Source organism: Arachis stenosperma, chromosome 4 (genome assembly GCF_014773155.1).
Source record: "Arachis stenosperma cultivar V10309 chromosome 4, arast.V10309.gnm1.PFL2, whole genome shotgun sequence".
Classification (NCBI taxonomy): domain Eukaryota; kingdom Viridiplantae; phylum Streptophyta; class Magnoliopsida; order Fabales; family Fabaceae; genus Arachis; species Arachis stenosperma.
In genome coordinates, this window is record NC_080380.1 from 46861869 (window position 1) to 46879425 (window position 17557).

The following is a 17557-nucleotide window of genomic DNA, read 5'->3' on the forward strand; positions in this document are numbered from 1 at the left end:
AACCCGACCTCTAAAAGGGGAAAAGCTCGTACTATACCTCTCGGTCGAACATCAGGCAGTTACTTCAGCATTAATACGAGAAAATGACCAAGGACAACACCCCATATACTTCGTAAGCAAGGCACTACAAGGGGCCGAATTAAACTATCAGAAAATAGAGAAATTCGCCTACGCCCTAGTATTCATGGCTCGGAGGCTCCGTCCCTACTTTCAAGCCCACACCATCAAAGTCCGGACGAACCAACCCATGAGACACATCCTACAAAAAACAGACATGGCAGGACGAATCCTACAATGGGTGGTGGAACTGTCCGAGTTCGACCTCCACTATGAAGCCCGGACTGCGATAAAATCTCAGTATCTAGCCGACTTCGTCGCGGAATACACTGAGACCCCTGGAACCCCACTCTCATGGAACCTGTACGTAGACGGGTCCTCAAACAAAACAAGAAGTGGAGCAGGGGTTACACTCGAAAGCGACCAAGGAACGCGGATAGAACTATCCCTAAAATTCGAGTTCCAGGCTTCGAACAACCAAGCCGAATACGAGGCCCTACTAGCAGGCCTAAAACTAGCCGAAGAAGTCGGAGCCCAGAAAATCACAATCTTCAGCGACTCCCAGGTCGTCACATCACAAGTCAATGGAAGCTACCAGGCCAAAGACCCGACTATGAAGAAATACCTGGACCAAACACAGGCACAATTACGCCACTTTTCAGAAATACAGATCCAGCACATACCTCGGGAACAAAATGCCCGGGCAGACGCCCTCTCAAAGCTTGCCAGCACCAAGCCCGGAGGCAACAACAGAAGTCTCCTCCAGGAAACCTTACGATCTCCCTCCGTGCTAAGAGGGGAAGAAACGCTAAATATATCCGACCAACAGCAAGGATGGATGACCCCCATACTCAGCTACCTGAAGTCGGGAACTCTCCCCGCCGAAAGAAAGGAAGCTAAAAGACTCACGAAAGACGCCCAGAATTATACACTAATTCACGACGTATTATACAGAAGAGGATTCGCAAACCCCCTCCTTAGGTGCGTCCCGACCTCAGAACGAAGAGCGTCCTCGAAGAAGTCCACGAAGGCATGTGTGGGAACCATCTCGGAGCTCGGGCACTATCCAAAAAAGTAGTCAGAGCCGGGTTCTACTGGCCGACCTTGCAAAGAGACGCAACAGAGTTTGTGAAAATATGCCCCCCTGCCAAAAACACGCCAATTTTCACAAGGCACCACCCGAAGACCTTATCAGCATCACTGCACCATGGCCCTTCGCAAAGTGGGGACTCGACCTACTCGGCCCGTTCCCACAAGGACCGGGGCAAGTCAAATACCTCATAGTAGGGGTCGACTACTTCACGAAGTGGATCGAAGCTGAACCCTTAGCCGCCATTACGGCTCAGAAAAGCCGCAAATTCCTATACAAAAACATTGTCACAAGGTTCGGAGTCCCCTACTCCATCACAACAGACAATGGAACACAGTTCACGGACACAAGTTTTCAGAAATTGGTGGCCGAACTAAAAATCAAACAGCAATTCACATCAGTCGAGCACCCACAAGCCAATGGGCAAGCAGAAGCTGCAAATAAAATCATCTTGGCCGGGTTAAAACGAAGACTCCAAGAGGCCAAAGGGGCATGGGCCGAAGAGCTCCCCCAGGTGCTATGGGCATATCGGACAACCCCACACTCTACAACGGGAGAATCGCCATTCCGACTAGCTTATGGAATGGAGGCAATGATTCCTATTGAAATAGAGGAAGGGTCACCTAGAACCATCTTCTACAACGAAAAAGATAACCCGCAGGCATAAAGGGAAGAACTCGACCTCCTCCCCGAGGTCCGAGAAAGAGCTCGGATTCGAGAAGAAGCCTTAAAACGGCGAACGGCCCTCAGATACAATCAAAAGGTAATAAAGCGAAGCTTCTCCATTCACGACCTGATTCTAATCCGAAATGACATCGGAACACAAAAGTCGGGAGAAGGAAAGCTAGCCGCAAATTGGAAAGGGCCCTACAAGGTAACAGAAGTCTTAGGAACAGGCTACTACAAAATATCCGACCTAGAAGGCAATGAGCTGCCCAGGATCTGGCACGCCTGTAATCTAAGGCGGTACTACAGCTAGAAAAACTTAACCCGAGGTGTACTCTTTTTCCCTACAAGGGTTTTTTAATGAGACACCCGGTTAAGCAGGATATCCGACCTAAAGGGTAAACACTTTATAAATATTCTTTCTTTTTTAATACTAATCAAATTTCTCTATTTTCTCTTCCTCATGATGAAGCAAATCCTAGAAAGTACCCCACCAAGGCGCATTAATTTATGCTCGGCAAAACGCAAAAAATCATTTGCCAAAAGACCATACAAGGTCGGCAAAGATAAAGCGACGAGGTTCAAATTAATGTGAGAAGTTATAAAGTAACCCTGAAAATGGCTCGAAAAGCCAAATAAAAAAGAGGTTACAAAAATAACTTAAAAAGGCCGACCAAACGACGAAGTCGGACCCAACAAAGGGAAAAGTTATAAAGTAACTCTAAAAATGGCTCAAAAAGCCAAATAAAAAGAGATTACAGAAATAACTCAGAAGAACCGACCAACGACAAAGTCGGACCTAACAAAAAGGAGGTACTCGAGCACCCGATGTCCGAGAAAAAGCTCGGCCCAAGAAAGAAGCCTCAAAACGGCAAGAACCAGGATTTCGAAAAACGCTTACTAAAAAGTTGCTTTACAAAAAAGCAACTAAAAAGTACAAGCGAAAAGAACGAAATCGAAGGAAGTTTCAAAACGCTAGCTAAAAAGTTGTTAATCGAAAACAACTAAAAAGCACGAAAGCGGAAACAAGAAGTCAAAACGCTAGCTAAAAAGTTGTTAATCGAAGACAACTAAAAAGCACGAAAGCGGAAACAAGAAGTCAAAACGCTAGCTAAAAAGTTGTTAATCGAAAACAACTAAAAAGCACAAAAGCGAAAACAAGAAGTCAAAACGCTAGCTAAAAAGTTGTTATCCGAAAACGACTAAAAAGCGCAAAAGCGGAAACAAAAAGTCAAGCGCGAACAAAAAACACCACATAATAAAGTTACTACAAGTAGCTAAATAAAAAGGTGTCCAAAGCGTTCAACAGAAACCATCCAAAAACAAAAAGAGCCCATAGATCGGGCAAAACACCAAGAAGTACAAGATTACAGAGGATCGAGGCCCTTTCCGGACTCCACATCGACAGCAGGCTGAAACATAGATATCGGGACTGCATCGACAGCAACGTCATCCCGGTTTGAAACCTCCACACCAGATCTATCCTCAGCCAAAGGTGAAGTCGGGTTCACAACCGGAACCTCGGGGTCGGACACCGGAGCCTTGTGGTCGGACACCGGAACCTCATCCTCGGCAGGAGCAGGAACAATCTTTCCCTCCACAACAATGTTTTCCGTACTGAATAAGCTCAGATCCAGGTCGGGAGCAAGAACCCGGACCTGATCCCTCAAATTCACAAACATAGCATCCATACCCTTGGCCACATTATCTTCCAGCTCGTAAAAATCATCCCGAGCAGACTGCAACTTCTCCTTCGTCTCCACAAGCTCGGCATACAGCTTAGTATAGTTCTCCGTCGCCACCCTCGCCATCTCCTCAGATGTCTTCGCCGCCGCCACAGCCGCGGTGGCCCTAGTTTTCTCTTCCTCCAAAGAGGCCTCCAGCTCAGTAATCCTGGCAGCCTTCAGTTGACTAATCTTATCAAGCTCAGACCGTGCCTTCTCAAGTCTGGAGCTGGTCGCCCCAAGTGGAGCTTTCTTGAACTCCCGAGCAATAGCGGCATGAAGACTAGCCATCCGAACACAGCTCCGCGCCATATACTGAAAGTGATGCTCCATAGACGCATCATCAGTAGAAATAAAGGTCTGGGGGAGAATGTGCTGCTCAATCCAACCAAGAGCGTCAAAATCCTTATCATTGAAACCGGCAAGCTCTTGAGAGGTCTTCTGTTTCTTGGGGGGAGGACCCGAGGTCGAAGACGGGGAAAGGTGACCGGGTCCGGAGGTCGGAGGATCTTGAGTTATAGCTCGGAACTGAGGAGTCGGAATGGTCTTCGACCGAGTCTGAACACCCACGGTAGTCTTCTGCGGAGAAGATCGGGCAGAAGCCTCAGCCTCGATATTCCGAGCAGCCGCAGACTTCTTCGACCGACGAAGAAACTTCATGGAATCCGCCTGAGAAGACATCTCTGCAGAAACAAAAAGAAAGGGATTATCACAAACAGGAATTCCACCAAAACAGGTAAAATACTAAAAGGATGAAGCTTGGAGAGGTCGGGAACTACCTAACTCGGAACGGAGAAGGCTTGGATCTCCCAACATTTTCTTCGTGTCCAAGTGAGGTGCCCGACCCCATAAACTGCTCAACACACCCGCAAAAGCCTGCTCTACCTCATCTAGACACTCAAAAGTATACTTAACCGACACTACATTCTCCTGCCAACAAAGAGGAAAAGAAGGCTCCCCACTCTCATCTAGAAAGAAAGGTCGGACATCTCCAGCAGCCCGGACCTTGAAATAGTAGTTCTTGAAATCATGAAACGACTCATCATACAAGGTACAAAACTTCTTTCCCTGGTTAGCCCTAAAAGAGACCCAAGACACCTTCCCAGCACCCGACCCCGGCTTCGTCAACGCGAACAGATAGGAAAAAAAGAGAAACAGAAGGGGCGACGCCCAACAACTGACACAAAAGTTGAAACAGCTTTAAAAACGCCCAAGAATTTGGATGGAGTTGCGTAGGGGCAAGGTTACAAGACCAAAGGACCTCGGACTCCAAGTCGGTAAAAGGAAGTCGTACACCCAGCTTAGAGAAAAAACAATCGTAAGCATAAAAGAATAGCTTCTCGGAACTTTCTAAAGGCGGGAAGCACACTCTCTCCTCGGACTCTGGGGCTACTAGCTCATAATCCCGCTCAGACTCCCTGTTCTCACAAATACTACACTCCCTACGGAACCTAACTAGATACTCAGAATCTACAACAGAAGGGACCCTTAGAGGAACAGGATCTACCCAACCAAGACCACTCGGAATCTTGGTCGACATTGCTTGAAACACCTTTCGAGACATAAAAAATCTTGCCTACAAAGAAGAATACAACAGCAAGCCAAAAATCACATAAATAGGCAGACAGCAAAAAACCCATTCAGCAGAAGCAAGAAAACAAAAGTTCTTTTAAAAGAAAAATGCAGTAAACCCGAGAACAAAGTACCAAGAGAAAAGAGCCCCCCCCCCCCCCACATACAAACAACCGAAGCAATGGCGGCGCCTCTTTCCGGGGCAACCCCAGCATAGAAGAAAAAGGAACAAAAGCATATGTGCACAGTGAAAGTAAAGACGAGAAACAAACCTGGAAGAAAGGAAGAAGACGACGAGCTCCGATGCAAGAAGAACAGAGAGAAAGAAGGAAGATGCTCGAAAGAGAGGTGGCGAAAAACCCAGAAAAAGGGAAAGGGAACAGAATAAACAAAGAAAATGAGGAAAGGGGCAAATAAATAATGCCTTCACAAAGCCCGAACGGAAATCGAGGAGAAACGGTAAAAAGCAATAAATGCTGGAACGGCCATTTTTAAATTTTGAAAAGACGACTATGCCCGAGCTCGACCTCTCAAAAGGACGAACTCGGACAGGGGCACTGTTCATACCCTGACCGAGCTCTCCAAACTCGGGAAGTTCGCAGAAGGTCCGACCTCGTCCCAAAGGCCCACACCTGAGGTCGGACCTCGGACAATAAAGCCAAAGGAGCCCAAAGCAGGCCCAAAACGAAGGAACATAGCCCAATCTAAAGGCGGCTAAAGCCCAGAAAGATAAAGGCGGTTCCCTTGAAGATAAGATGACCTCACCTAAAAGATAAAGATAAGATAACTAACTTATCTTATCTACAGGAGGCCACATCTCATCATTATAAATACACTGGAGCACCCAGGTATAACTCATACTCTAATTCTACTCAATATCTGCTTGGACCCATGCTAACTTAAGCATCGGAGTGTCATTGCAGGTACAACCCCCCGCCGCTCAGCACACCAAGCTCGGGTCACGGAACCCCTCCCTCGGGTCTTGCCAGACGACCGAGCTACACGTTTCAGGTAACCCTCGGAACAGTTTCAACAACCAACTTTGGCGCCAAAATGCATATAAGAGCCAAGGATTGAAGGGGATTAACATACATACACATCCATAGACTAATTTTGGATCCTTAGGTAGATATTTTTAGTTAGTTACATTTGTAGAGAGAGAAACTCCAACTTCTCTCTAGGATTCATCTTCATTTTCTCAATTCTCAACCATTCCTTGGTGAGATCTATTGCCACTCTCAATTTACTTTGTTCATGTTGTAGATCCTCATTTCTAATCTCAATTAGTGTTTGTAATTGTTCAATTCTTGTAGATCTTAGGTTTAACTTTGTTGTTTTGGATTCTATTGATTCATTGAAGATCTCATTTCCATTGTTGTTCATTGTTGATTGTTTTTAATCTCTTGTGTTGAATTACTTTAGTTCTAAATCTCTTCTCAATTTTACTATGTCTTTCATTCTTGCTCTCCAAGTGTTTGAGAAAATGCCAACTTTAGATATGGAGTAGCATTCCCTCACTTGGCCTAGTGGTTGAGTCATTGGAGACACTTGAATAATGGATGTCAATTGTTGATTAAGAATTGAGGATTGCTAATTGACTTAGAGTGCACTAAAGCTAGACTTCCGAAGGGTAAGGCTAGGACTTGTGACTTGAGTTAATTACTTTTACTTGACTTTCCTCTATAATTAGGGGTTAACTAAGTAAAGCAACACTCCTTTGTCATCACAATTGAAGGAAGCTATAGTGATGGAACTTCCAATGTTCAACCTTGGCCAAGGCTTTTAATATAGATTGATTGTTGTTTTCTTTTATTAGCACTCTTATGCCACACTCTTCAAGCCACAAAAGACCACTTAACCATTAGCATGCATCCTTGTAGCATTCCTAGGGAAGAACGACTCGGGACTAATACTCTCGATTATAGATTGTAGATTTGTTTGATGATGGATTTTGCGTCGGTTTAGGCTATACTACGATTGATTACTTGATAATTTCTATACCGGCAAAAATCTATTCGTCAAAATGGCGCCGTTGCCGGGGAATGCGCATGAGTGCCATGTTTTTGGTTAATGTAAATATGTGAATATTATGAATATGTTTGTCTTTTGTTTGTTTGTTAGTTTTTGTTAGCTTTAGATCCCTATTAGTTTTGTTCTTATTTGCCACTATGAATTATCGTCCTTGTGGTTTTGGATATGACTATGACTATTTTGTAGGCGATGAAAACTTGAATGATGGCTCACATTATGGGATAGATGAATTCTCAGGAAGGGAGCCATATCCATACGAGCAATCATCATGGCAACCTTCCCCTTCAAGTTACTATGATGGTAGTCCTTCCTATAATGCATATCATTCCTATGAATATGATGACTCTTATCATGGTTACACCTCTCAACCACCATCATTCTACACACCATATTCTCAACCCACATCTTATTTCCACCAATTGCCTACATATGATCCAAATCTATATTCCCCCTATGCATACCCTTGTGACGATTATGAACAAGCAACCCTTGAATCACCACCACTCCAACATTTTTACCCTCCAACCCAAGTCCCCATGGATGATGCACTTGGTATCATTCTTCAAGAGCAAGAAGAGCTCCAAACCGCCTTCACTAGTTTCACCTCCACCCTCCAAGAATTTACGTCCCGTATAATTTCACCCTCTACCAATAACCAAAATGACTTCCCACCTCAAAGTTTTGATGAATCTTCTTTCCAACCATATTATGATTTCTCCTCTCCGCCACAAACCTCCATGGAAGCATATCAATGTCCATTAATCCAAGATCAATATGATCCTACTTATGTTAGTAAAGTGGAACAAGAATTAAGGGATCATTTCAAGGAAGAAATGGATCGACTTCAAGCAACCATCCGTCAAAAGATAGATTCTTGGGATTCATATCACAAGCAAAATCAGTTCACGGATGATTGTGAAAAAGCAACCAAAGAGGGAGATATGAGGGAGACTTTAGAGTCCCAAGTTGAGCGCAAGGAATTAGAGTATGTGTTGCAACGAGCGGAGGAAATGGAGATTGTTGAAGATAAAGAAGTGGAAGAAGACCTAGAGGAGGTTGAACAAGAAGGAAGTTCCATCAACGGAAATAACTCTACATCAAGTGATAATGGTGATCTTGTTGAAGCTTCCCCCTTCGAATGTGAAACCGATGTTGAGGAGGGTGCGCAACCTCCAACACATAACTTGATCAATGATAAAGGTTTGCAGGAAGTTAGCAAACAAGAAGAATTTAAAAAGAGTTATCAAAAGATGGAAATCATCATGGAGGAGCCAAAGGAAGTGGAACCTACAATGTCAAGACCATTGGATATCTTCCTTGCTAAGTCGCCGTCCCAATTACAAATTGAGTGGGTAAGCATCTCATCCTTTAATTTTCTTGGCCCATATCAATATGTGTTGTTAGAAACGGACGGTCAACTTACAACTCTTTGTGGGCTAGAAAGTAAGAACGGATTAGATGTTGGTGAACAATGTGAATCAAGGTGCATAAAGGATGGGAGATCAAACTTCGAGTTTCAAAGGTTGAGTGAAGCCAAATTCAATGGGTTTAAGATGATGAGTACGAGTTACAAGGAGAATTCAATAAGTTTGTCACCCTATTGGAAGCATGAAGATCAAGAAGAAAAGGGGTTGACAAACAAAGTATGGGACCCCGGAACATACATAGATCACTATCAACTTAGGGGCCCTGTTACTTGCTTAGGCCCCCTTGAAAGCCTTGTACGTTTAAACTGGGATCCCGGAGGCTATTGGAAGAGCAAACACTGGTGGGGATTCGAAGAAGAGTTTAAGCATAAGCCACCCTAGCAAGGACTCCACCAAATGTCCAACTTAAGGACTTTAACTAAAAGTGCTAGGTGGGAGACACCCCACCATGGTAAACTCTTTCCACTCCCTTCTAATTTTGTTTAATAAATGATTTGAGTTACCATTGTAGGTAGTTTTTCATTTCATAATTAGCTTGTTTGTGTACATTAGTTGCTAGCATATTAACATGTATGTTGTGCTTAGTAGAAACAGAATAAATCTCAAAACCAACTTGCATTTTAGAAAGTGTGTGGTTTTTGACTAAATAAGGAGTTGTAGGCACCATGGGGAGTCTTTGGGCAATTTAGAGCTTTTAGGCATTTTCTTATTCAAAAAAAAAAAAAGGGAGGGTGGACGCGCGCGCACACCGTACGCGCACGCGTCCCTGTGTGGATGCACCACGAGTCACACTCCCGAGAGTTGGGCCTCCTTTGGGCAAACATTATGCCTTGAGCCCAACACGATCCACGCGGACGCGCACTACGTGCGTGCGCGCCGTTTATGAGAACATGGAAGTTCGCGCGGCCGTGCACCTTCCGCGTCCGCGCCGATTTGCTGCTGCAAATGATTGAGCCAAACCCCAGAGAGTTGAGCCATTTCTGGGCTAGCTTTAGGCCCCAGGCCGAACTTGATCTGCGCGGACGCGCACCTGCCGCGTGCGCGCCTGTATGTCAATAATGGACAGGACGCGAGCGCACGCATCGCGCTGCGCGCCATATCGCAATTCGTCAATGTACGCGGACGCGCACTTGCCGCGCGCGCGTCCTTACGTGCTGCCACCAATCTAGGCTTTTAACCCGAGAGTTGGGCGCGCCTCAAGCCCACTCTAAGCTTCAGGCCCAATCTCATGTACACGTGCGCGCACTGTACGCGCACGCGCCCTTACCTAATCTGCCATACCACGCTAGAGCGCACTTCACGCTCGCGCATGATGCTCCATTTTCCTCAATGCGCGCGGATGCGTACATGCCGCGTGCGCGCAGATCAGGTGGCGCGACTCCCAGGCCATTCTCCAGAGAGTTAGGCCTGAGTTGGGCCAACTCTAAGCCCCTAGCCCAACTCTATGCACGCGTGCGCGCACTGTACGCGCACGCGTTCTTCCCTGGTTTGACTCATCCACGCTTAGGCGCGTGGTGGACGAAATTGTGATCCTTATGTTCTTTATACTTTGATGATGTTTACTCTTAGGGCACTGTTTATTTTCACAACTCCGTTCAACTAACCAGCAAGTGTACTGGGTCGTCCAAGTAATAACCTTACGTGAGTAAGGGTCGAATCCACAGAGATTGTTGGTATGAAGCAAGCTATGGTCACCTTGTAAATCTCAGTTAGGCAGATTAAATATTGATTTATGGGTTTCGAAAATTAATAATAAAATAAGAAATAATAAAAGGGATAGAATACTTATGTAGATTCATTGGTGCATAGGAATTTCAGTTAAGTATATGAAGATGCTGTATGGCTCAAGGACGCCTGCCTTCCTACTGCTTTTACTCAATCCTTCTTACTCCTTTCCATGGCAAGCTTTGTATAGGGGTTCACCATCAACTGTGGCTACTTTCAATCCTCTCGGGGAAATATCCTATGCGGCTGTCACTCGCACAGCTAACCAGTCTGGAGGCATCACCCATGGTTGATGGCTACATCCCATCCTTGCAGTGAAAACTAATGCTCACGCACTCTGTCACAGTACGGCTAATCACCGGTTGGTTCCCTCCCCTACTGGAATAGAATCCCTCTTTTGCGTTTGTCACTAACGCCCAGCAGGTTACAAGTTTGAAGCACGTCACAGTCATTCATTACCGGAATCCTACTCGGAATACCACAGACAAGGTGAGACTTTCCGGATTCCCAAGATCCTACTCAGAACACCACAGACAAGGTTGGACTTTCCGGATCCTCATAAATGCCGCCATCCATCTAGCTTATACCACGAAGATTCTGTTGGGGAATCTAAGAGATACACATTCAAGCCTTGTTGCATGTAGAACGGAAGTGGTTGTCAATCACGCGCGTTCATAAGTGAGAATGACAATGAGGGTTATCTAACTCATCACATTCATCATGTTCTTGGGTACGAATGAATATCTTGGAATAAGAATAAGAGAGATTTGAATAAAAGAAAATAGAACTTCATTAATACTTGAGGTACAGTAGAGCTCCACACCCTTAATCTATGGTGTGCAGAAACTCCACCGTTGAAAATACATAAGCAAAAGAGGGTCAGGCATGGCCGAATGGCCAGCCCCCAAAACGTGATCACAGGATAGAAAATACAATCCAGGATGTCTAATACAATAGTAAGAGGTCCTATATATACTAGACTAGCTACTAGGGTTTACATGAGTAAGTAATTGATGCATAAATCCACTTCCGGGGCCCACTTGGTGTATGCTTGGGCTGAGCTTGATCAATCCACGTGTAGAGGCATTTCTTGGCGTCAAACTTCAGGTTATGACGTGTTTTGGGCGTTCAACTCCGGATCATGACGTTTTTCTGGCGTTTAACTCCAGACAGCAGCGTGTACTTGGCGTTTAGCGCCAAGTTACGTCGTCATTCTTCGAACAAAGTATGGACTATTATATATTGCTGGAAAGCCCTGGATGTCTACTTTCCAACGCCGTTGAGTGCGCGCCATTTAGAGTTCTGTAGCTCCAGAAAATCCATTTCGAGTGCAGGGAGGTCAGAATCCAACAGCATCAGCAGTCCTTTTGTCAGCCTTTTTCAGAGTTTTGCTCAAATCCCTCAATTTCAGTCAGAATTTACCTGAAATCACAGAAAAACACACAAACTCATAGTAAAGTCCAGAAATGTGAATTTAACATAAAAACTAATGAAAACATCCCTAAAAGTAGCTTAAACTTACTAAAAACTATATAAAAACAATGCCAAAAAGCGTATAAATTATCCGCTCATCACAACACCAAACTTAAATTGTTGCTTGTCCCCAAGCAACTGAAAATCAATTAGGATGAAAAGAAGAGAATATACTATAAAGTCCAAAATATCAATGAATATTAATTTAATTACATGAGCGGGACTTGTAGCTTTTTGCCTCTGAACAGTTTTGGCATCTCACTTTTTCCTTTGAAGTTCAGAGTGATTGGCATCTCTAGGAACTTAGAATTTTGGATAGTGTTATTGACTTTCCTAGTTAAGCATGTTGATTCTTGAACACAGCTACTTTTGAGTCTTGGCTGTGGCCCTAAGCACTTTGTTTTCCAGTATTACCACCGGATACATAAATGCCACAGACACATAACTGGGTGAACCTTTTCAGATTGTGACTTAGCTTTGCTAGAGTCCCCAGTTAGTGGTGTCCAGAGCTCTTAAGCACACTCTTTAGCTTAAGATCACGACTTTAACCATTCAGTCTCAAGCTTTTCACTTGGACTTTCATGACACAAGCACATGGTTAGGGACAGCTTGATTTAGCCGCTTAGGCCTGGATTTAATTTCCTTGGGCCCTCCTATCCATTGATGCTCAAAGCCTTGGATCCTTGCTTTAAAATTTTCGCCATTTTTTTTTCACTGCTTTTTCTTGCTTCAAGAATCAATTTCATGATGTTTTTCAGATCATCAATAACATTTCTCTTTGTTCCTCATTCTTTCAAGAACCAACAATTTTAACACTCATAAACAACAAGATCAAAAGATATATGCACTGTTCATTCATTCATTCAGAAAACAAAAAGCATTGTCACCACATCAATATAATCAAACTAAATTCAATAATAATTTCGAAAATTATGTACTTCTTGTTCTTTTGAATTAAAACATTTTTCTTTTTAAGAGAGGTGAAGGACTAATGGAATTTATTCATAGCTTTAAGGCATGGTTACATACTAATGATCATGAAATAAAGACACAAAACATAGATAAACACAATAATTAAAAACCGAAAACAGAAAGAAATAAAGAACAAGGAATAAATCCACCTTTAGTGGCGTCTTCTTCTTGAAGGACCAATGATGTTCTTCAACTCTTCTATGTCCCTTCCTTGCCTTTGTTGCTCCTCCCTCATTGCTCTTTGATCTTCTCTTATTTCTTGGAGAATGATGGAGTGCTCATGATGTTCCACCCTTAATTGCTCCACATTATGGCTCAATTCTTCTAAGGAGGTGTTGAGTTGCTCCCAATAGTTGTTGGGAGGAAAGTGCATTCCTTGAGGCATTTGTTGATGATGAACTTCCTCATGTTCTTCTTGAGGGCCGTGAGGAACTTCTCTTGTTTGCTCCATCTTTTTCTTGGTGATGGGCTTGTCTTCTTCAATGGAGACATCTCCTTCTATGATAACTCCAGCTGAGTAACATAGATGGCATATAAGGTGGGGGAAGGCTAGCCGTGCCATGTATGAAGGCTTGTCAGCTATTTTGTAGAGTTCATTGGAGATGACTTCATGAACTTCCACCTCCTCTCCAATCATGATGCTATGAACCATGATGGCCCGATCCACAGTAACTTCAGATCGGTTGCTTGTAGGGATGATGGATCTTTGAATGAACTCCAACCATCCTCTAGCTACAGGCTTGAGGTCCAGTCTTCTTAGTTGGACTGGCTTGCCTTTGGAGTCTACTCTCCATTGGGCGCCTTCCACACATATGTCCATAAGGACTTGGTCCAACCTTTGGTTAAAGTTGACCCTTCTTGTGTAGGGGCGTTCATCACCTTGCATCATGGGTAAGTGAAACGCCAACCTCACATTTTCCAGACTAAAATCCAAGTATTTCCCCCTAACCATTGTGAGATAATTCTTTGGGCTTGGGTTCATACTTTGGTCATGGTTCCTAGTGATCCATGCATTGGCATAGAACTCTTGAACCATTAGAATTCCGACTTGTTGCATGGGGTTGGCTAAGACTTCCCAACCTCTTCTTTGAATTTCATGTCGGATCTCTGGATACTCATTTTTCTTGAGCTTGAAAGGGACCTCAGGGATCACTTTCTTCTTTGCCACAACATCATAGAAGTGGTCTTGATGGCTTTTGGAGATAAATCTCTCCTTCTCCCATGACTCGGATGTGGAAGCTTTTGCCTTCCCTTTTCCTTTTCTTGAGGAAACTCCGGTCTTGGGTGCCATTGATGGTGAATGAAAAAATAAAAAGCTTAGGCTTTTTACCACACCAAACTTAAAATTTGCTCGTCCTCGAGCAAGAAAGAAAAGAAAGGTAGAAGAAGAAGAAGAGAATATGGAAGAGAGGGAGAGAGTAGGTTCGGCTATGTGGGTGAAGAAGGGGTTTGTGTTGTGTGAAAATGAAGAAGAATGGGAGGGTATTTATAGGGAGAGGGGAGGGTTAGTGTTCGGCCATTTTGGGTGGGAATGGGTAGGAAATTGAATTTGAATTTTATGGAGGTAGGTGGGGTTTATGGGGAAGAGGGGGTTGATGTGAATGGTGAATGGGGTAATTGGGAAGAGGAATTGAGGTGATTGATGAAGAAGATGTTGGGAATTGTGACATGGGGAATCACATCAGAAAAACTAGGATTGGGAAGTAAGGTGGGAATATGTTAGGTGGGGATCCTGTGGGGTCCACAGATCCTGTAGTGGGGATCCTGTGGGGTCCACAGATCCTGAGGTGAAAACAAATACCATTCCTTCACCATATAGGCATGTAACATGCCTTCATACATCATTCTAGCGTTCAAACGCCCTTTGATGCACGTTCTGGGCGTTAAACGCCCATGTGATGCATGTTCTGGGCGTTAAACGCCCATGTGATGCTTGTTTCTGGTGTTGAACGCCAGTTTCAAGCTTGTTTCTGGCGTTCAGCGCCAGATTGTCCTCTGTGTGCGCATCCTGGCGTTAAACGCCAGGATGTAGCTTGTTTTGGGCGTTTAGCGCCAGAATGGTGCTCTGTTCTGGCGTTGAACGCCGGCCAGATGCACCTTCTGGGCGTTGAACGCCAGCCCGTGCGTCCTCCAGGGTGAAAAATTTTTTTCTTCTGTTTTTGACTCTGTTTTTAATTTTTTTGATTTTTTCGTGACTTCTCATGATCATGTACCTAATTAAACACAAAAATAACAAAGAAACAAAATAAAATAAAATTAAATAAATAAAATTGGGTTGCCTCCCAACAAGCGCTTCTTTAATGTCAATAGCTTGACAGTGGCTCTCATGGAGCCACAAGGTGATCAGGTCAACTTAAGTGTGGTATTCCCAACACCAAACTTAGAGTTTGGATATGGGGTTTGGACACCAAACTTAGAGTTTGGTTGTGGCTTCACAACACCAAACTTAGAGTTTGACTGTGTGGGCTCTTCTTGACTCTGAACTGAGAGAAGTTCTTCATGCTTACTCTCTTTTGTCACAGAGGGATGGCCATGTGCCTGAAACACAAGGTAATCCCCATTCAATTGAAGGACTAACTCACCTCTGTTGACATCTATCACAGCTCCTGCTGTGGCTAGGAAAGGTCTTCCTAGGATGATGCATTCATCATCTTCCTTCCTAGTGTCTAGGATTATGAAATCAGTAGGGATGTAAAGGCCTTCAACCCTCACTAGCACGTCCTCTACTATTCCATAAGCTTTTCTTATGGACTTATCTGCCAATTGTAATGAGAACAAGGCAGGTTGTACCTCAATGATTCCCAGCTTCTCCATCACAGAGAGTGGCATAAGATTTATCCCTGACCCAAGATCACATAGAGCTTTTTCAAAGCTCATGGTGCCAATGGTGCAAGGTATTAAGAACTTGCCAGGATCTTGCTTCTTTTGAGGTAGGGTTCTCTGAATCCAAGTATCTAGTTCACTAATGAGCAAGGGAGGTTCATTTTCCCAAGTCTCATTACCAAACAGCTTGGCATTCAGCTTCATGATAGCTCATAAGTATTGAGCAACTTGCTCTCCAGTCACATCTTCATTCTCTTCAGAGGATGAATATTCTTCAGAGCTCATGAATGGCAGAAGGAGATTTAAAGGAATCTCTATGGTCTCTAGATGAGCCTCAGATTCCTCAGGATCCTTTATAGGAAACTCCTTCTTGCTTGAGGAACGTCCCAGGAGGTCTTCCTCACTAGGATTTTCGTCCTCCTCCTCCTTAGTGCATTCGGCCACTTTGATTAAATCAATGGCCTTGCACTCTCCTTTTGGATTTTCTTCTGTATTACTTGGGAGAGTACTGGGAGGAGTGTCAATGACTTTCTTACTCAGCTGGCCCACTTGTGCCTCCAGATTTCTAATAGAGGATCTTGTTTCATTCATGAAACTAAAAGTGGCCTTTGACAGATCAGAGACTATATTGGCTAAATTAGAATTATTTTGTTCAGAGTTCTCTGTCTGTTGCTGAGAAGATGATGGATATGGCTTACTATTATTCAGCCTATTACGTCCACCATTGTTAAAACCTTGTTGAGGTTTTTGTTGATCATTCCAGGAGAAATTTGGATGATTTCTCCATGATGAGTTATAGGTGTTTCCATAAGGTTCACCTAAGTAATTAACCTCTGCCATGGCAGGGTTTTCAGGATCATAAGCTTCTTCAGAAGCTGCCTCTCTAGTACTATTAGATGCATGTTGCAATCCATTCAGATTTTGAGAGATCATGTTGACCTGTTGAGTCAACACTTTGTTCTGAGCCAATATGGCATTCAGAGCATCAATTTCAAGAACTCCTTTCTTCTGAGGTACCCCATTATTCACGGAATTCCTCTCAGAAGTGTACATGAATTGGTTGTTTGCAACCATGTCAATGAGTTCTTGAGCCTCTTCAGGCGTTTTCTTCAGGTGAATGGATCCACCTGCAGAATGATCCAATGACATTTTCGAAAATTCAGAGAGACCTTAATAGAATATATCTAATATGGTCCATTCTGAGAACATGTCAGATGGACATCTTTTGGTCAGCTGCTTGTATCTTTCGCAAGCTTTATAGAGGGATTCACCATCTTTTTGTTTGAAGGTTTGAACATCCACTCTCAGCTTGCTCAGCTTTTGAGGAGGAAAGAACTTATCTAAGAATGCAGTGACAAGCTTATCCCATGAGTCCAGGTTATCCTTGGGTTGTGAATCCAACCATACTCTAGCTCTGTCTCTTACAGCAAAAGGGAAAAGCAAGAGTCTGTAGACTTCAGGATTAACTCCATTTGTCTTTACAGTGTCACAGATCTGCAAGAACTCGGTTAAAAACTGGTAAGGATCTTCAGATGGAAGTCCATAAAACTTGCAGTTTTGTTGCATTAAAGCAACTAGTTGAGGCTTAAGCTCAAAGTTATTGGCTCCAATGGCAGGAATGGAGATGCTTCTTCCATCAAACTTGGACGTTGGCTTAGTGAAGTCACCAAGCATTCTCCTTGCATTATTATTATTATTTTCGGCTGCCATCTCTTTCTCTTGTTCGAAAATTTCAAGAAGGTCTCTTCTGGATTGTTGTAATTTAGCTTCTTTTAATTTTCTCTTCAGAGTCCTTTCAGGTTCTGGATCAATTTCAACAAGAGTGCCTTTATCCCTGTTCCTGCTCATATGAAAGAGAAGAAAACAAGAAAAGAAAAAGGAATCCTCTATGTCACAGTATAGAGATTCCTTTATGTTAGAAAAAGAAAGGGGTAGAAGGATGAAGAAGAATGGAAAAAAAAAAAAGAAACACAACTGTGAGGATGGCAGAGATGTGA